General features: G+C 38.6%; 1 non-coding gene across 1 annotated transcript; it reads left to right on the forward strand.

Moving 5' to 3' along the window:
• Positions 1-5,589: 5,589 nt before the first annotated feature.
• LOC112774265 (small nucleolar RNA R71) lies at positions 5,590-5,696 on the forward strand. The gene has a single exon (XR_003188760.1). It is a non-coding gene; the product is annotated as a small nucleolar RNA R71 (small nucleolar RNA).
• Positions 5,697-22,269: the final 16,573 nt, after the last annotated feature.

Genomic DNA, 22,269 nt, shown 5'->3' on the forward strand with positions numbered 1-22,269 from the left:
TGGAGTATGTCTCAAAGTGGGTGAAGCAATAGCCACAACCACATGTGATGCACAAATTGTCCTTTAATTCCTAAAGAAGCACATTTTCACTAGATATGGAGTGCCTAATGGACTTGTTAGTGATGGTGGCAGTCATTTCTATAATAAATAGATGGAGAAACTACTTCAAAAATATGGGTGATGCATAAAGTAGCCATACCTTATCACCCACAGACTAATGGCCAAGCAAAACTTGCAAATAGGGATTTGAAAAGGATTTTAGAGAAGACTGTGGGAGCCACCAGAAAAGATTGGGCCAGAAAGCTAGAAGATGCACTCTGGGCATATAGGACAACATTTAAAACTCCTATTGGAAAGTCCCCTTTTCAGCTGTCATATGGAAAATCTTGTCACCTCCCTGTAGAGCTTGAGCATAAAGCTTTCTGGGCCACTAAACTCCTCAACCTTGATTCTCAAGCAGCAGGGGAAAAGAGGCTACTGCAACTAAATGAGTTGGATGAGTTTAGGCTAGAAGCTTATGAAAATGCTAAGATAAACAAGGAAAAAGCTAAGAGGTGGCATGACAAGAAGATCTCAAGGAAGGAGTTCAAACCAGGACAGCAAGTACTCTTATATAACTCCAGGCTCAAAGTCTTCCCTGGTAAACTCAAATCCAAATGGACTGGTCCTTATTTGGTAACAAAGGTTTTCCCTTATGGAAGCATTGAATTGCTAGATAAAGCAACAAAGAGCCATTTCACAGCAAACAGTCATAGGGCAAAACATTACTTGGGAGGCCAATGGGACAAAGAAAAGGAAGTTCAGAACCTGAGCTGAGAAAGAATGAAGGATGTCAAGCTATTGACATTAAAAGAGCGCTTGTTGGGAGGCAACCCAACTAGAGGTAGTTTTCTTTTCCAACTATTTCAATAAATAGGTTGAGTAGTCTTATCTGTATTGCAAGGAGCTAAGTTTGGTGTTGCACTCCAAAATAAATTAAGGGAGAATGAAGGATGCTAAGTTTGGTGTTCCACAAAAAAAAATCTCAATTGAAAACACATTTTCACCTTTTGCATAAATAGTTGCTAGCTCCAAGCAATCAGAAAAATTATTTAGCCATTGTTTGTTTTCTAGTTTTAGTTCTGTGACCTTCAGCAAAGGCACAAGGTGTCATATATATATATATATATATGTGGTTGACTGGTTGCATAAGAAACATTAGCAAGGAACTAAGTTTGGTATTCACACACAAAAAATAAGTTCAAAAGCCTACAAGCAAATCTTGCATACTAACCAGCTGCCTAAGGGCTTCAGAAACAAGCAAATTTTAAGGATTATGCAGAAAAACATTCAATCTGTGATAAGGGTTCTGCATCATAATCCAAAGGAGGAACAACAAAGAGAAATAATGATGACAGAAGGAAAAGCTGAGAGGCATTCCCAACAGGTTGTATTGACATTTAATCCTTGTTGCTTTGAAGTATTTTAACTTGGGGATTCCTATATGTCTTGCTGAAGTGTTCAATTAGGTGCAAGTGTAAATGTTTGCTAAGAATGCAAGCCTGCATATTATGCTCGTCATAACTCATCAGCCTGAATTCTGTTTTGTTTCCCTTCTGCATAAATAAAAGAAAAATGTTTGAAACAAGAAAGTGATTGTCCAATGTTGTAGAAATTAGAATGAAATTCAATGGTGGTACTTGTCTGATTTAATGATTAGCTCAATAATAAATGCTGCATAATAAAAAGTTCTTTGAAGTGTGAATTGGTTTGCTGCCATAAAGTCTTTTATTAATGAATGTCCCTTGAGAATGAAGCAAAATAAGAAGAAAAAGAAAGAGAAAAGCCAAGAATTGGCAAAGAAACAAACAATAAGGCTAGACACCAATAGTTTGGACCATAGGACATATGCCTGTGGTATTTTTGTACTAGGATATGCTTGGACAAGTAGGTTCTGAGGAGTATTTCAAAACTTGGTGATGAACGGAAACTTATCTCTCAACAAATTTTCCTCGGCAAGTATACCGAATTGTCGTCAAGTAAAAACTCACAATAGAGTGAGGTCGAATCCCACAGGGATTGATTGGTCAATCAACTTTAATTAAAGGAATGTTCTAGTTGAGCAAAGCAGAATTTAATGTGAGAGTTGCAGGAAATTAGATGGTAGCAAAGTAAATAACAGAAAATGTAAATACTGGAAATAAAGAGCTGAATGTAAATGGCAGAAGGTAAATTGCAGAATCTTAAATGGGGAATGGGGAATTTAGTATGAAAGTAAATTGCAGAAATTAAAGAGAATGGGTAAGATCAGAATGGGGGATTCATTGGGCTTAGGAGATGTTGCATTCTCCAGATCAAGTTCATTTTCATCTCTTCCTCAATCAATGCATTCATTGATCTCCTTGGCAATCTTAAGTGATTGAACTCCAATTCCTTAGTAATTCAATCTCTCAAATCTTGATCAATAGCCAATTCCTTGGTCTAATTGCTCATGAGAAGAGATGAAGTATGGTCACTGATTATACCACATGTATTTCCAAATCAAAGTGTTGGTAGGATTATATGTCACTATATCCATCCAAACCCCAATTTGGTCCAACATGAGAAAGCGTTTCTAGCATGATCTCTTCATTCCTCTTCCAAGGTTCCGAAGAGATCCAAGTATGAATAGCTTCTTTTCCAAGACAACTACCCAATTGGACGAAGATTGAAAGCTTTCTAGTAAAATCAAGAGAAAAGAAAGAAGAAGAATAATGAAAACTATTATTGATCCATCAAATTACAATAGAGCTCCCTAACCCAATGAAAGGGATTTAGTTGTTCATGGCTCTGGGAATGGAAAACAAAGATGGAGAATGCATTCTGAAAGTAAAACTAGAAGTTGCAGAGAAAGTAAAATTATACAAAGAGTAGTCCTCTCAATCCCCCAAAAGCTCCTCTCTAGTTCAAAACTACTCCTATATATACTACTCTTCTGATCTTCCAGTTGGCTCTTCAAGTCTTGGATATGGGCCTTTAGATCTTGAGTTGAAGCAGTTTGGAATTTTCAGTGGGCTCAGCTTTACTTGTAGAGAAAGTGTGAAGTAGGCATGGACTTTGGCTAGGACGTCAGTGGCGTTAACATTAAGTGAAAATGTGGGTTCGAGAACGTTAGTGACAATCACCTTTTGCACTAACATTCCTAGCCCAAGATGAGTTATGTTAACTTCAACGTTAGTGGCACTAACGTGACCACTAACGTTGCCTCTTGGTCCATCACGAGCGTTATCTGCATTTCCCTTTGCAAATAACGTTGCCCTTAGCCCCTTTTTCTCACGTTAGAGTCCACGTTAGTATAACTAACGTGGCTCTTAACGTGGGCATGCCTTAGCCTCGAGAGCGTTAGTGACACTCACCTTTGTCACTAACGCTCCAAACGCCCCTTCTCACATTAGTGCCCAACGTTAATTGTCTTAACGTGCCCACTAACGTGGTCATGATTGGCATCTCCAACGTTAGTGACAAAGGTGAGTGTCACTAACGTTGGCTCATCAATTCTTTCCTCCACGTTAGCTTCCACGTTAATGCACTTAACGTGGTAACTAACGTGGCTCATAGTGGCTTAGTCCAACGTTAGTGACAAAGGTGAGTGTCACTAACGTTGGCGATTCCTTGCTCCTTCCACGTTAGAGTTCACGTTAACCAAGTTAACGTGGCTCTTAACGTAGCCAATATGGGCTTAGTCCAACGTTAGTAACAAAGGTGAGTGTCACTAACATTGGCATTATCTTCCTCTTCCACGTTAGAGTTCACGTTAACTGAGTTAACGTGACTCTTAAGGTGGCCAATTTCCCTTTTGGAGCGTTAGTGGTACTTACTTTTACCACTAACGCTTGGAGCTTCCTTTTCTTCCACGTTAACTACCACGTTAATGTAGTTAACGTGGTAATTAACGTGGGCTATGATGGCTTCGAAGACGTTATTGGCAATCACTTTTCTCATTAACGTTGCAAGCTAGCTCCCATTCCACGTTAGTGGTCACGTTAGTTAGACTTAAGGTGGCTACTAGCATGGCTTTTCCTTGCTTCCTTTGTCCTGAAATTAAGAAAATAAAGTGCATCAAAGCTCTAATCCAAGTTATGAGTCATGCATCATCCAATTTGTCATTAAATTCATGTACAATTCTCATGAAATTATATAAAATTCACAATGTTTGCTTGAATCAAGATGTAAGTGAAATTCTACCCAAAACTTGCTTATTTCCTAAGAAAATGCATGAAACTACCCTAAAACAGTAAAGAAAAGGTCAGTGAAACTGGCTAAAGTTAACCCAAGTCACATAGAGCCTTTTCCACTATGATTTTCCCTATGATGCAAGGGATCTGGAAACTTCCAGGGTCCTTCAATTTCTGGGGTAGTTTGTGTTGAATGATGGCACTACATTCTTCGGTTAGTATCACGGTCTCATTGCTCTTCCAGCTTCTCTTCTTAGTCATTAATTCCTTTAAAAACTTGGCATAGAGTGGCATTTGCTCTATTACTTCAGCAAAGGGTATGTTGATTTGTAGTTTCTTGAAGATTTCCAAAAATCTCAAGAACTGGTTGTCGTCCCCCTTCTTCTTTATTTGCTGAGGGAATGGAGCTTTTGGGACGTCTGGCTTTAGTATTTCTCCTTTTTGCTGTGAACTGGGAATGGGAATTTGGACTCTGTCTCGCTCCTTTTCCTTTTCATTTGAGTTCTTCTCTTGTGAATTCTTGGGAATTTCCTTCAATTCCTTCCCACTTCTGAGGGTGATAGCCTAACATTCTGCTCTTGGATTTGGATCAGTGTTGCTGCACAGGTTATGACTGGGAATTTGCTTGAATAGGTAGCCAATTTGTGTCTCAAGTTTCTTGATGGCAGCATCTTGATTCTGCATATTGGACCGTACTTCCTCTCAGAATACTTTACTATCCTGGACTTTCTTACATATGCCTTCAAGTAGAGTCTCAATCCTTGATAGTCTTTCTTTCGATGATGGTGAGTTGAGATTGGAGGGATGAGAAGAGCCATTTTGGCTATGGTATGGATGTTGAGGTGTGTTGTTAAGTGGGTGCTGATATGATCTCTGTGTGGAATGTTGGTGAGCCGCATGGTTGTTGGGGTTGTGATGTCTCTGATCTTGGCTTTGGTATTGTTGGTTTCCCCACCCAAAGTTTGGGTGATTCCTCCAACCAGGATTATACATTTTGGAGTATGGGTCATGGTTCTGCCTAGGTGAAGTTCCAATGTAGTTGGCTTGCTCCTGACTACCCTTGGCTTCTTCATTCACTCCTTCTTGAGTTGCTACTGAAGTGGTGATTGCTGCTACTTGATTCCTCTCCATCTTCTTGGTAAGGTTAGCAAACTGCTTGGTAATCATCTTGTTTTGAGCTAGCAGTGCATCCACATTGTTCAGCTCCATCACTCCTCTAGTGTTGCCTCTTTCAGAAGCATAGAAGTAGTCATTCTCAGCTACAATCTCAATGACATCTATGGCTTTTTCAATGGTCTTCTTTTTGTTCAGAGATCTCCCGGATGAATGGTCTACTGCCTTCTTTGATTCATAAGAAAGATCTTCATAGAAAATGTGTAGCTGTACCCATTCATTGAACATATCTGGTGGGCATCTTCTTGTCAGATCCTTAAACCTCTCCCATGCTTCGTAGAGAGTCTCACTATCTTGTTGCCTGAAAGTTTAAACATCAGCTCTCAACCTGTTGATTCTTTGAGGAGGATATAATCTTGCCAAGAATTTGTTCACCACATCTTCCCAGGTTGTTAAGCTTTCCTTCGGAAAGGATTCCAGCCATTTAGATGCCTTGTCCTTGAGTGAGAAGGGGAATAGAAGCAGTCTGTAGGTGTCAGGATGAACACCATTAGACTTCACAGTATCACATATCCGCAGGAAGGTGGTTAGATGTTGATTGGGATCTTCTTGCACACTTCCTCCGAATGAACAGTTGTTCTGAACAACGGTGATGAGCTGTGGCTTTAGTTCAAAGTTGTTGGCATGTATGGTTCGCTTTTGGATGCTACTTCCACAGTTTCCTGGGTTTGGATTGATGTAGGATCCCAGAACTCTTCTCTCTTGCCCAGCATGATGCACTGGGCCTTCTCTGCCATGGTTGTGAGCCTCTTCTTCATGATGGTTCTCCATATTCTCATCCATGTCTGGTTCAAAATACTCCTCTTCTTCCTTCGTACCAACTACTCTCTTTCCTCTTGCTTCCCTCCTTAATCTAAGGAAGGTCCTCTCAGGTTCAGAATCAAAGGAAGTTGAAGCACTGCTTCTTTTACCTGTCATACAACCCACAAATCACAAGCAAGAAAGATAGATGCAGACAGCATTCACTGCAGAAATACTGTTAGTGTGAGTGATGCAATATATCAAACAGTTAGTGGGTTAGTGAACTGAATTGTAAACAACTAAGAAAAGGGTAGCGGAAAGGAAGAAAACAGCTAAACTGAAAGTGAATTACTCAAATAAAATCAAACAAAATAAAAAAATGCTCAATCTAGTTATCCACCAATTTAATCATTGTTGATGCAAAATCAATCCCCGGCAACAACGCCATAAACTTGATGCACGGAAACTTATCTCTCAACAAATTTTTCTCGGCAAGTATACCGAATTGTCGTCAAATAAAAACATACAATAGAGTGAGGTCGAATCCCACAGGGATTGATTGGTCAATGAACTTTAATTAGAGGAATATTCTAGTTGAGCTAAGCAAAATTTAATGTGAGAGTTGCAGGAAATTAGATGGCGGGAAAGTAAATAATAGAAAATGTAAATACTAGAAATAAAGAGCTGAATGTAAATGGCGGAAGGTAAATTGCAGAATCTTAAATGGGGAATGGGGAATTTAGCATGAAAGTAAATTGCAAAAATTAAAGATAATGGGTAAGATCAGAAATGGGGGATCATTGGGCTTAGGAGATGTTGCATTCTCCGGATCAAGTTCATTTTCATCTCTTCCTCAATCAATGCATTCATTGATCTCCTTGGCAATATTAAGTGATTGAACTCCAATTCCTTGGTAATTCAATCTCTCAAATCTTGATCAATAGCCAATTTCTTGGTCTAATTGCTCATGAGAAGAGATGAAGTATGGTCACTCATTATACCACATGTATTTTCAAATCAAAGTGTTGGTAGGATTATATGTCACTATATCCATCCAAACCCCAATTTGGTCCAACATGAGAAAGTATTTCTAGCATGATCTCTTCATTCCTCTTCCAAGGTTCCGAAGAGATCCAAGTATGAATAGCTTCTTTTCCAAGACAACTACCCAATTGGACGAAGATTGAAAGCTTTCTAGTAAAATCAAGAGAAAAGAAAGAAGAAGAATAATGAAAACTATTATTGATCCATCAAATTACAACAGAGCTCCCTAACCCAATGAAAGGGGTTTAGTTGTTCATGGCTCTGGGAATGGAAAACAAAGATGGAGAATGCATTCTGAAAGTAAAACTAGAAGTTGCATAGAAAGTAAAATTATACAAAAAGTAGTCCTCTCAATCCCCCAAAAGCTCCTCTCTAGTTCAAAGCTACTTTTATATATACTACTCTTCGGATCTTTCAGTTGGCTCTTCAAGTCTTAGATATGGGCCTTTGGATCTTGAGTTGAAGCAGTTTGGAATCTTCAGTGGGCTCAACTTTACTTGCAGAGAAAGTGTGAAGTAGGCATGGACTTTGGCTAGGACGTTAGTGGCGTTAACGTTAAGTGAAAATGTGGGTTCGAGAACGTTAGTGACAATCACCTTTTGCACTAACATTCCTAGCCCAAGATGAGTTACGTTAACTTCAACCTTAGTGGCACTAACGTGACCACTAACGTTGCCTCTTGGTCCATCGCGAGCGTTATTGGCGTTTACCTTTTCCAATAACGTTGCCCTTAGCCCCTTTTTCTCACGTTAGAGTCCACGTTAGTATAACTAACGTGGCTCTTAACGTGGGCATGCCTTAGCCTCGAGAGCGTTAGTGACACTTACCTTTGTCACTAACGCTCCAAACGCCCCTTCTCACGTTAGTGCCCCATGTTAATTGTCTTAACGTGGCCACTAACATGGTAGTGATTGCCATCTCCAATGTTAGTGACAAAGGCGAGTGTCACTAACATTGGCTCATCAATTCTTTCCTCCACGTTAGCTTCCACGTTAATGCACTTAACGTGGTAACTAACGTGGCTCATAGTAGCTTAGTCCAACGTTAGTGACAAAGGTGAGTGTCACTAACGTTGGCGATTCTTTGCTCCTTCCACGTTAGAGTTCACGTTAACCAAGTTAACGTGGCTCTTAACGTAGCCAATATGGGCTTAGTCCAACGTTAGTGACAAAGGTGAGTGTCACTAACGTTGGCATTATCTTCCTCTTCCACGTTAGAGTTCACGTTAACTGAGTTAACGTGACTCTTAACGTGGCCAATTGCCCTTTTAGAGCGTTAGTGGCACTTACTTTTACCACTAACGCTTGGAGCTTCCTTTTCTTCCATGTTAACTACCACGTTAATGTAGTTAACGTGGTAATTAACGTGGGCTATGATGGCTTCGAAGATGTTATTGGCGATCACTTTTCTCATTAACGTTGCAAGCTAGCTCCCATTCCACGTTAGTGGTCACGTTAGTTAGACTTAACATGGCTACTAACGTGGCTTTTCCTTGCTTCCTTTGTCCTTAAATCAAGCAAATAAAGTGCATCAAAGCTCTAATCCAAGTTATGAGTCATGCATCATCCAATTTGTCATTAAATTCATGTATAATTTTCGTGAAATCATATAAAATTCACAATGTTTGCTTGAATCAAGATGTAAGTGAAATTCTACCCAAAACTTGCTTATTTCCTAAGAAAATGCATGAAACTACCCTAAAACAATAAAGAAAAGGTCAGTGAAACTGGCCGAAATGCCCTAGCATCACTTGGCCACTTGGATTAACTAATTTGGGATTACCAACCAAAAGTCCACTATCAAGAGCAACCTAGTTACAAAGCATTTATTAATCCAAAGAGATGCTGGGCATCAATGTTCCTATGAAGAAATTGTGAGCCATGTGTCTATGGTGAAGAAATGTTGAGAAAAATTGAGCCAAAAGGCTGCTCCAACATTTGCCACAAAGCCTTCATTAAAGAATAAGCTTTCTAAGCAAAGGAAAGAAAGAAAAAGCTAAGAGGGATCAACCAAAAGCAAGGCATTATAGCAGCAATTCTAATGAACCTTTGAGGAAACATTTCTTATCTATTAGCAAAGTAATAAGTAAGCTGCATTTGTCTGCATAAAACCCCATGAATCAAGTAAAATTATCTGCTAAATAAGGACATGTATATTTCTCTATTGCATTTTATTTCCTCTCATGTTTAGTGCTTGCTTAGGGACAAGCAAGGTTTAAGTTTGGTGTTGTGATGACAAGTTATCTTATGCTAGCTTTTCAAGCATTTCTCACTTGTTTCACTAGGTTTTCTGCACTTTCTTGAATTATAAGTGATTTGGAATGGATTTGCATGGTTCTGTTGAATCAATCAACCATCCTTTATTTGACACAAAATCATGAGGTTTAAGCTAGAATTAGTTGGTTTTTGAATGATTTATAAACCTTGTAAATTTGGTGATGCTTTGATTGGTTGTTTTGATTACTTGTAGGTGACAAAAAGAAAGAAACCAGGAAAGTGTGCTCAACCAAGCGTGGCACTCACTCAAGGAAGCAAGAATAGCGCTCGAATAATGAGCGTAGCGCTCAAAAAGTGAGTGATAGAGACCAAGCACTCAGCACCAAAGGCACAAGGCAAGGGTGTTACGTTGAGAGAACAAACGGAGCGCTCAAAGGGATACGAAATTAACAAAGCCAAGATAGCGCTCCATTAAAGAAATTACCTTGTTCGTGGGGCTCAACAAAGAAAATTAAGGCACGACAATAGCAAAGGGGGCAGCCAAGGTTCGAACCCATGAACCAAGAGAAACGCGCTACAAGGTTTGGCAAGGAAATTGGCCAAAATGGCTTCACCAAGATTCGAAGAAGGGGACAAGTGCATGAAAGAAAGGGCGCTACGTGAACTTAGTTCACTGAGCGCTATGCTTCATGAGGAAATTAGCAAAAGGTAGCCACCAAGATTCGAAATAGGGAGCATGCACAAGGAAAAGGAGCGCTACATTTAATTCACCAACGTAGTGCTATGAAGGAGGCTTGGTTTGAAGCCTGGGAGAAGGCCATTGAGCGCTGCGTTACTTTACTTCACCGAGCGCTCCCCTGGAGGTGTCCCATGGTCTCTTTTTCAATCAAAAAAATCAATTTGGACCCACTTCTTAACCAATTTGAAAAGTCCACTCCAAATTCTGAAAATAAAAAATAGAAAGTGTATAAATAGGAGTTAGTTTGATTTGTAAAGGACCTTCTTTCATTTTTAGTTTTACCTTTAGCTCATTTTTAGTTTTGACTTTGGCTAAATTTTAGTTTTCACTCTTGTTTTGACTTTGGGGAATTGGAACTGAGATCTGAGTTTTCTTTCTGATTGTTCTTGCTTTGGTAATTTCTACTTTCTGTCTTGAATTTTGGATCGAGATTGAAGAAATTCTATTTCAATTCTTGATCTGAAATTCATCTTTGTTTTTTTTTTCTGCATAACTCTGAGAATTAAGGAATTGGATCTAATTTCATTTGCTGCTTTCATTTTTTTTTCTTCTGCAACTTTTTCTTTTCTATTTTGGATCTTGGATTGAGATTGAAGAGCTCCATTGATTCAAATTCTGAGAATTATCTTCCACTCTTCCTCTCAATTGATCTGATTGGGTTTTAATCTTCTCTGCTGATTTTAAATTTCATTTTCTTCTGACATTACTTTTTTGTTTGATCAAGAAAGCAATTGAGCTTTAGATCTGTGTTCTAATCTCATTGCTCCTCTTAGATCTTCATTTTTCTTTTAGATTTCATAATTAAGCTAAGTTTCTTTTCTGTTTTGCTTCTTCAAGAAATTTTCCATCTCTGTTTAGATATTCTGCAATTCATTTCATCTTCTACTTCTCTAATTGATTGCATTTTACACTTTACTATTGAATTCCAAATCCCCACACCCAAATCCCTTTAATCTTCAAGCAATTTAAGTTTCTCAGCAATTTCGATTCAGTAATTTAGTTCTCTTGCACTTTAAGCTTCAACTATTTACATTTCTTGCAATTTAAGTTTTAGTCATTTACATTACTTGCACTTTAAGTTTTAGCTCTTTTACTTTCTTGCACTTTAAGTTTCATGCAATTTACTCTTCTGCACTTTACTTTTCTGTCAATTTTTTCTCTCCCTTTTATTTTCATGTAACTTAGCTTCTGTTATTCACAATTCACTCAAATCATCAACTGTTTGCTTAACTAAATTAACCACCTAACTAAAATTGCTCAATCCATCAATCCTTATGGGATCGACCTCACTCATGTGAGTAATTACTACTTGATGCGACCCGGTACACTTGCCGGTGAGTTTTGGTGTGGAATCTGATTTCCACCCATCATATACCAGGTCGTATCAAGTAATAAAACTCACTTAGAACGAGGTCGATCCCACGAGGATTAAAATATTAAGCAATCAATAGTTAGTTGATTATTCTAGTTAGAAGGTTCATATTGGAGCGATAAGCAAATAAGAATTGTAAATGACTAAAAATTAAAGGAAAGCAATAAAGTGCAAGGAAAGTAAATGACATGAATATTAAGTGCTGGAAAGTAAAATTGCAAGAAAGTTAAGAACATAAAAGAAAGTGCAGGAAAATAAAGTACAAAAAGTAAATTGCTAGAAAGTAAATTGCAAGAAAGTAAAATACTAAAAAGTAAATGACAGAAAGTAAAGGTGGAAAACATAAGGGATTGGAGATGTTGATTTCTCTTGAATCATTGGTCTCACCCCTTCTCAATCATGTAAGATAGATCCATGGCGAACTGCGAGTAATTAAACCTCAATCTCTTAGTGATTTAATTTCTCGTCACATAATCAATTGCCAATCTCTTGATCTAATTGTTCAAGAGAAAAGGTGAAGTTCAATTTCTAATCCAAAAGCCACACAACCCTCAAGACCTCAACTCAAAGAGGTTACATCTCACATACCAGCTAAGAGTGTATTGATCAGGAGGATAATGAGACAAGAGCCTCAAACTGAATTTCATGATTCCTCTCTCGAGGCTGACATGAAATTCTAATAGACTCAATCCCTCTTTCGATGGTGATTGAATCTTTGAAGCACATAGACCCTTTCTTAGATAAACAAACATGATTTCTAATCTCATACTGCATAAATCCAAAGACTCCCATATTAGAGTGGTTATATGTCACGTACCAACTCTAAATCAATAATCAACTTCGTTATGCCAAGAGAGTTTAAACTGAATCCTATGATCCCTCCCTAGAGGTTCACATTAGGATTCTAATAGGTCCCAGGATCTTTAAAGAACAAAACTCTCTTGCAAGGATTCTAGCAAATATCCAAGTATGAAGATAGAGTGAAGAAGAGAAGGAGAAATAAACATAAATTCAATCAAAATTGAAACAGACCGCCTTTCCCAAATGTAGAGGGAATTTAAATGGTCATTGCTCTCAAACAAAAACTAAATTGCATGAAAGTAAAAATGAAGATCAAGGATTCAAAAATTAAAATGACAATTCAAGATTCATAAATGAAAATTACAAACTAAAAACTAAACTAGTGCTAAGAAAGAAAAGAAGAGAAAAGGGTGAAGAGTGTGTGAGGGGAGGGGTCCGAAGACCTACTCCCCTTGGAGTGCCAATTCTCAGAATTCCAAATTGGTCTTCACTCTCACCCCCTCTGTGCAGAATCCAGCCTCTTCAATTCTATGAAACTAAGGCCTTTATATATGCTTTCCTAAATTACAAATTGAAATGAAATTGAAAACAAATTACAATCAAATGAAAATTAACTATTCTAGATGATTCTTGTGGCCTTCATTGAGTGATATGAGTGGGCTTGCTTGCTTGTAGTTTAAATGGGCTTGGAATGAGATTAATCGAACCAGAATTCTGCTCCCGGGAGAATGTAGCACTTTTGAGGAGAGGGGGGTGCTCTTGCACCGATGCGTACGTGTCACCCATGCGTGCGCGTCGTTCAGCATTTTGGCACTTGTGACGCGTACGCGTCGCCTTCAGCACTCTTGAGAAGAGCGTAGCGTTCGTGCCAAGAGCGCTCTTCCACGCGTACGTGTAGCCCACGCGTACGCATGGACCTTCAAGATTGCAACTTTCACGCGTACGCGTCGCCAGCTGATTTTTCCCACTTCCGTATCGCAGGCGCTCTTGCTTGAAGAACGTACCACTCTTGGGTGAAGAACGTAGCTCCTCCTGGGATGGTGCATAGCGCTCTTAGATAAAAACGGCGCGCCAAGCTTCCTTTATTTAGTCATGGGTCACGCTTTTAAAAGCGTGGCCTAAGGTTCCGAAACATGCTACGCTTTTTGCTCCTTTTTTCATCATTTTCTACAAAATAGATCAAAATCAATGAGATGAAAGTAATATATGATTTAAGCACAAAAACACTTAATAATTAAGCATGATTAATTAACTTTTAATGTGAAAAATCATAGAAAAACCTAACATGACGCACAGTCATCAGACATGCATCTGATGACTTGCATCATCTACCCTTTTTTCTTGCCTAAAAAGAACCATAAAAGAGCATAATCTCATTTAATCATTGCAATTTATGAATTAATTGAGGAATATCATGGTATATTCCTTTGAAATGGGTTTGTGCTGAATTTCAGGTGAAAAGAGCAACAAAAAGGGAAGAAAACAACAAAACAAAGCTGGGCGTGTGAAACTGGCGTGCCACTTGGAACAAACGCCATAAAAATGTATGGGCGTGGCACGCCAGGAGCTGGGCGTGGCACGCCAATATTGATTTCCAGAGAGGAATCCCAAAGCTTTTACATGGGCGTGGCACGCCAGTGTAAATTTCCAGAGAGCAATGCTGAAGGCCATAAGAGGGGCGTGGCACGCCAAGCTGGGCGTGGCATGCAAAGCCCATTACACATTATGGGCGTGCCACATGAACCATGGAGTTTGGTATGCCAGTTCATCAATCCAGAGGGGACCATCACCTGGGTGTGCCACTTGGTATCGAAGGCGTGGCACGCTAGCTTCAAATCATCACTTGGGCGTGCCACTTAAAGACCCAGGCATGGTACGCAAAGCTTAAAGGAGCCACATTAAAGTGGGCGTGCCAATTGAGCATCAAGGCGTAGCACGCCAGTACAAGTTTCCAGGGAAGAGGTTGAAGCCCCAAAAGGCTGGGCGTGCGACTTGGTGTCGAAGGCGTGGCACGCCAGCTCTCAACTCTCACTTGGGCGTGCCACTTGAAGACCCAGGCGTGGCACGCCAACACTCAAGAAGGCCAAAACAAAGCTGGGCATGCCACTTGATGTTGAAGGCATGGCACGCCAAGCCCTCATCCTCACTTAGGCGTGCCACTTGAGCATCCAGGTGTGGCACGCCAACGTTAAAGAAGGCCAAAGCAAGGGCTGGGCGTGCCACTTGGTGTCGAAGGCGTGGCACGCTAGCTCTGAATTCTCACTTAGGCGTGCCACTTGAAGACCCAGGCATGGCACGCCAGCTACTGGACCAAGGAAAAATGCTGGGCGTGGCACGCCAGTTCTATTATCTAGAGAAAAGAACCAAGCATACAAAGTGGGCATGGCACGCCAGACCCTGGGTGTGCCATGCTAGTTCAATGGACCAGAGAGAAGAACAAAGCACACATAGTACGCTAGTTCAACTTTCCAGAGAAGAGAACAAGAAGGAAAAAGGGCTAGGCGTGCCACTTGGGCTCGAAGGCGTCGCACACCAGGCCAACACCAAGCTTAAGAAGACCCTGGGCGTGCCACTTGGGCTTGAAGGCGTGGCATGCCAGGGACACCAACACATGAGGCGTGCCACTTGAAGAGTTTGGCATGGCGTGCCAAGCCAAATTGGAGGCTGGGCATGGCATGCCACTCAAACGCCTATCACACGCCATCCTGGAAGGTCATGCTTATTGAGTTTTCCTTTCCCTCCAAATTGTAAATTTCTTTTCTCTTTTGTATTTTCTTTATTCTAGTACTAGGAGTAGTATAAATAACCCCTAGAAGTATTCAGAAGGGGGTTGGGTTGTTGAGTAGAGTTTTATTAAAGTATAGTTAGATTTACTTCTCATATCATCTCTTCTATCTCTTGTACTTTTCTCTAAGCTATGAGTAGCTAAATTCCCTCTCATTGAAAGAGGGAGCTCTGTTGTACTTGATAGATTAATGATAGTGAATTTCTTCTTCTCTTCATCTTCTCTTTGATTTACTAGAAGGAATTTTGTTTTAATGTTAGTGTTCAATCATCTTGGAAAAGAGATTGAATGCAAAATGGGTTTCATGTGAACCTTGGAAAAGGAAACATGAAACCATGCTAGAAATGCCTTCTCACACTTGAGTAGGATCTAGGTTTTGGTGTTTGGATATGGTGACATATAATTCTCCCTCTACTTGGACCTATGATGATGTGTGGTATAATCAGAGACCAAGCATATCTCTCTTCATGAGCAGTTAGACCAAGGAATTGGCTATTGATCAAGATCTGAGAGATTGAATCACCAAGGGATTGGGATTCAATCAATCATGATTGCCAAGAGGTCAATGAGTTGCATGATTAAAGATGATATGAACTGGATTTAATCCAAAGAGAACAACATCTCCTGATCTCAATGAATTCTCCTATTCTTATCTTCCACATTCTTTATAGCTTTCTTTACATTCTGTCGATCCCCATTCCCATTTACAATTAAGTCATTTATGTTTCCGCACTTTACATTATTGCCATTTCCTTTTCTGTACTTTATTGCTTCTCTTTACTTTTGAGTCATTTATATTTCTGCCCATTTATAATTTTGCAATCACAATCTAATTTGCTTAGCTTGACTAATTCACCAATTGATTAAAATTGCTCAAACCTACCAATCTCTGTGGATACGATCCCACTCCACTGTGGGTTATTACTTGACGATAATTTTGGTGCGCTTGCCAAAAGAATGGATTCATTATTTTTATATGGGGAGTGAATTCCGGTCATCAAGTTTTATGGCGCCGTTGTCGGGGATTGGTTTGAATTTGACAATGACTAAATTGATTGGAGAGCTAGATTAAGCATTCTAATTACCTTGTTATTTCTTTTTTTTGTCTTTTCTATTTTTTTTTATTTTTATTGTGATCATTTTAGTTATTCATTGTTCATATTTCCATCCTTCTAATTGTTTGATTAATTGCATCAACCAAGATAACCACTAATCTTAAACAAGAGTGATTCTTTCACTTGTCCTCTGCTTGCTGTTTGTTGAATGTATGACAGGTAGAAGGGGAGAAACTTCATCCTCCTTCGATAGTAAACTGGAGAGGACCTTCCTTAGATTAAGGAGGGAAGCAAGAGGCAAAGGCATAGTTGGAGAGGAAGTAGTAGAAGAAGATTTGAAAACTACTATGGAGGAACAGGTGCATAACAATGTTGGAGGGGATGCTGGTGATGAGTGAATTCTTTAATGGGATAGAATTTTCTCAAATGAATGAATTCTCATTGCAAGTATAGTTCTACACCAACAAACAATCCTCCCAATCAAAAATTTGGTTGTCACAAGTAAAAAACCCTAAATAAGAATTAACCGGAGTATTTGAACTCTGGGTCGTCTTACAAAGAATTGCAATGAAGTGCTCAATTATTGGCTATAAAGGGGTAAGGGGTTTTGATTTTATATTTTAGCAAGAAAAATTAAATGACAAGAAAGTAAAATGACAAAAACTAATGAAATAAAGGAAAAGTACTCTTGGCTAGACATAGGTAATTGAGATCACCATCCTTGTCTACAAACCAAATATTGATAATTATGAGAGGCCAACCTATTAAGTCTACTTCCAAAAGCTTTAAGTATGTAATATCTACTTCTAAGCTTGAAGTATGTCAAATAGGCTTGATCACATCAACTCATAAGTCCCAACCTATCTACTAATTAGATTAGTAGTGGGTTAGTGTCAATGAGTATCAAATTGATCACCAAGGGTTCTCAAATTACCAAATCATTGAGACCCAATGACTCAAGGTCACTCAATTTCCCTAGCCTAGGCCAAGAGTCAAGAAAACTGCTCAAAAACTAGTGAAAGTATTTTAACAAACACCGAGAGTGCAAGAAAAGTAAACATAATAAAAAGCAAGAATTAGTGAAACCCATAACTATCATAAGCAAGAGATCAACAATAACAATGAAGATAAACATAGAAGAGCATGGAAACATAAAATTGCATTAAAGAAAATTAAGATCCAACAATGGTTCATCAACATAAAAGAGAGCAAAATAAGAAATCACAAGAGAAACTAAGAAGATTAAGACAATAGATCACTAAAATATAGTGAGAATTAAAATGAAAACAACAATTGAAAGATGAATTTGAGAGTGATTAACCTAACTTTTTACCCTAATTTCTATCCTAAATATAGAGAGAGGAGAGAGCTTCTCTCTCTGGAATTCTACCCTAAAACATGATAAAAACTCAATTATGACTACTTGGTTCATTCCCCCCTCAATTCTTCGGTTTAATAGCTTCAGAAATGAGTTGGATTGGACCCAAAGTGCTTCAGAAATCGCCCCCAGTGATTTCATCTTTAGTGGGCCACGAGCAGCATCAGCGTGCACGCATATATGGTGCGTGCGCACCCCTATACACGAAGCAACATATGGCAAATTTTATATTATTTCGAAGCCCCGGATGTTAGCTTTCGAACGCAACTGGAACCGCTTTATTTGGACCTATGTATCTCAAGTTATGGTCGATTGAGTGCAAAGAGGTCAGGCTAGACAACTTTACGGTTCCTTCATTTCTTCATGAGTTCTCCCACTTTGTATGCTTTTCTCCTCACTTCTTCCATCCAATACTTGCCTTATGGACCTGAAATCACTCAAAAAACATATTAAGGCATCGAATAGAATTAAAGTGAATTAAAATCACCAATTTTAGGGCCTAAAGAGCATGTTTTCACATTTAAGCACAAATCAAGGGAGAATTGCAAAACCATGCTATTTCATTGAATAAATGTGAGAAAAGGTGATAAAATCCCCCAAATTAAGTACAAGATAAACCACAAAATCGGGATTTATCAAATCTCCCCACACTTAAACCAAGCATGTCCTCATGCTAAGAATAAAGAAGGATAAGAAAAGGGGTTTGAATATTTATTCAATGCAAATAAACTATATACACCTATCTATATGAATGCAACTAGATGCAATATGACTCTACCTACTTGGTTAAAAGCAAATCAATCTCCAAGAGCATGTATGGACAAGGGGGGCAAAGGTCATATGACGACTCACAAACTCTACCAATTTAAATATCATAATGAAGTTCAAATAGACTTGCAAGAAGAAAAGCTCATGAAAGCCGGGAACAAGGAATTGAGCATCGAACCCTCACCGGAAGAGTATCCGCTCTAGTCGCTCTAGTGTATAGGGTCGATCACTCAATTCTCTTCTAATCATGCTTTCTATGATTTGTTTTTCATCTAACAATCAACAATTATTCAATGCATGCATACATTCATCATGAGGACTTGTTCATAGGTTGTAATGGGGCTAGGATCAAGGTAGGATGCATATGGTCAAGTGAGCTTGAAATTTGAATCTTTGATTAGCCTAAGCTCTCACCTAACACATATAACAACCTATACAATTCCAATACACAACCTAGCTACCCATGATTCCCACTTTTTCACATACTCATGCATTTTCTTTAATCAACATTCCATATGCATTGATTTTTTATTGAACTTTATTTTGGGATATTTTTGTCCCCTTTTTATTTCTTTTACTCTTTTTTTTTCTTTTTCTATATTTTTTCTATATATATATATATATATATATATTCTTTTTTTTTTCTTTTTCATTTTTTTAAAGTATATACAAATGTATCAATTCCCAAATATCTTCAACAAAAATACAAAATACACTTTTACCTCAACTAATGTCCCAAGTTTCCCATACCCAAATGATACATACCCTCACTAGCCTAAGCTAATCAAAGATCCAAATCAAGGACATTTATTGTTTTTCACTTAGGGGTAGTGATGTGCTAAAATTAAGAACGAAAGGGATTAAATAGGCTCAAAATTGGCTAATAATGGTTGATGAAAGGTAGGCTATTTGGAAAAGTGAGCTAAATGAAATGATGGCCTCAATCACATAAATGCATGTATACATAGAATAATAGACATAAAGAATCAAACAAATCAAAGATCACAATCATAGAAAGATAACAATGCACACAAGAATGAAAAATAAGTGGTTATAAGATGTAACCACACAATTGGGCTCAAAACTCACATGCTTGTGTTCTTAGCTCAAAAACCATGTTCTAAAATAAATTCTTCAAGCAAGTTCAACAAGAAAATTTTTTTCAAATTGGTAGGGTGCCCTAAAAACATTTTCTTGGAAAAGAAATCATCACCCTAACCAAGTAGTCCTAACATAAAAATAAAGTGGTAAAAATATGTACAAATTCTAACTAACATGCAATCTATCATGCAATGCAACAACTAATCTAACAAAGACAAAAATTAAAAATTGGTGTTGAAAGGGAAATTGTTACCCATGGAGATTGGTCGAACGACCTCCCCACACTTAGAAATTTGCACCGTCCTCGGTGCATGCAAAGAAGATCAAGGTGGACGAGTTGCTACAATTGATGAGCTCCTTCAAAAGGTTGTGCGGGTGAACTTGTTTGTTGCCCCATTTAGAAGCTTTTCCCGCCCTTTCCTTCTTGGTGGCCAACCTAAAAGGAAAGAAAGAGAAAGAAAATTAAGCCTACAACAAAGATATGAAAGCAATTAGAACATAGGCAGGGGCTAATGCCAAATAAAAGTAAAATTCTCACTACATGTTAGCTACGTATGCAAGTGAGAAAACAATATAGGCACAGGGCATATTAACTAACACTTGATGCAAGAGTAAAGTCAAGCCATGAAGAGTACTCAAAAGCATCAAGTTCAACTAGAAAGAGTGGGTCATGAAAGACATGCAAGTTCATATCAATGCACAAAGAATATAAGAGTCATACAAGATTAAGCATTGAATTAGAAATTTCACTACCCATCAATATCAAACAAGTCTAGAAGCACCAAGATTAACCAAGAAATTCTCAACAATTGAATAAAAGAATTCAACACCAATATTAAAATAAGAAACTTAGAAAATAAAAGGGAAAACCAGTTACAAAAAATAAAATTAAAAGGCAATGAATGAAAACAAGCGAATGCAATAAAAGAGGATGGAAGAAAAGAGAAATTTTTTTTTTAAATTTTTTTTACCAGCGCGGATGCATCATGCACGCGTACGCAGTTGGCCGAAGGGCGCGTACACGCCAGGTGCGCGCACGCATGGGTTGCAGGCACATAATAGACACAAACTGGGCATAACACTCTGGAACATGTACCAGGAGGGTGGTATGCACCACCGGCGTGCGCGCGCACTGCACGCTCGCGCGCGGATGCCCCCCCCCCCCTTTTTTGTTTTTTTTAGACATGACACTCTCCTAATCTACAAGCATTCTAAGACAATCACAAGTCAAATTTAACAACAAATCTTTTTATTTTTTGAAAAATCAAATACCTACAAACAAAACTTACACTCCAAGCAACCTACTTAATCAACAATCTAAACTAATCTAAACACACTACTACAACCTATCATCGAAACAAAATGTATAAGAGTATAGAAAATAACAAAGACTACCTTCAATGGCAACTCCAATGACTTATTAACCAAATCTAAAAGAGAGTGGAAAGAGTTTACCATGGTGGGGTGTCTCCCACCTAGCACTTTTAGTTTAAGTCCTTAAGTTGGACATTTGGAAGGCTCCTTGTTATGGTGGCTTATGCTTGTACTCATCTTGAAACCTCCACCAATGCTTGGATTTCAAGTAAGCTCCAAAATTCAAAACCAATGGCACCAAGCTTTGATGAAGTTACACACAAGCTAAGGGCTTCCAAAATTGATCTTCATCTATTCCCGGATCCCAAATCTTGTTTCTACACCCATCTTCAAGTTGATCATCACAATTCCAATTGGGTGAGAAGTGATCCGAATTCTCAAGTAAACACCAAAGCATCTTCATAGACCCCTTTAGTTGAGAACTATACCAACCATTACACTTAGACTTTAAGCTTCCAACCATAAGGAACCTTGATTGGCATTTCCACCCACTACTCAATTTCCTTTTGTTCTTAACCCCACAAAGAGCTCTAAGTTGCCCATCATTTTCAATCAAACCATATTCAAGTAGGAAAGTAAATATTAGAGATAAGAATTTTATCCACTTGAATGTTATGTTAGATGGCGACTTAGGAAGGGACGTCTCTGATGAGCGGATAATTTATACGCTTTTTGGCATTGTTTTTACATAGCTTTCAGTATGATTTAGTTAGTTTTTAGTATATTTTTATTAGTTTTTAATTAAAAATCACATTTCTGGACTTTACTACGAGTTTGTGTATTTTTCTGTGATTTCAGGTATTTTCTGGCTGAAATTGAGGGAGCTGAGCAAAAAAATCTGGTTCAGGCTGAAAAAGGACTGCTGATGCTGTTGGATTCTGACCTCCCTGCACTCAAAGTGGATTTTCTGGAGCTACAGGAGTCCAATTGATGCGCCCCCAATTGCGTTGGAAAGTATACATCCAGGGCTTTCCAGAAATATATAATAGTCCATACTTTGCGTGAAGATAGACGACGTAAACTGGTGTTCAACGCCAGTTCCATGTTGCAGTCTGGCGTTCAGCGCCAGAAACAGGTTACAAGTTAGAGTTCAACGCCAGAAACAGGTTACAACCTGACGTTCAACTCCAGAAACAGCCCAGGCACGTGAGAAGCTTAAGTCTCAGCCCAGGCACATACCAAGTGGGCCCCAGAAGTGGATTTTTGCACTATCCATCTTAGTTTACTCATTTTCTGTAAACCTAGGTTACTAGTTTAGTATTTAAACAACTTTTAGAGACTTATTTTGTATCTCATGACATTTTTAGATCTGAACTTTGTACTCTTTGACGGCATGAGTCTCTAAACTCCATTGTTGGGGGTGATGAGCTCTGTTGTGTCTCGATGAATTAATGCAATTACATCTGTTTTCCGTTTAAACACGCTTGCTCCTATCTAAGATGTTCATTCGCGCTTCACTATGAAGAAGGTGATGATCCGTGACACTCATCACCTTCCTCAATCCATGAACGTGTGTATGACAACCACCT

The sequence above is a fragment of the Arachis hypogaea genome, chromosome 18 (genome assembly GCF_003086295.3).
Source record: "Arachis hypogaea cultivar Tifrunner chromosome 18, arahy.Tifrunner.gnm2.J5K5, whole genome shotgun sequence".
NCBI classification, from domain to species: domain Eukaryota; kingdom Viridiplantae; phylum Streptophyta; class Magnoliopsida; order Fabales; family Fabaceae; genus Arachis; species Arachis hypogaea.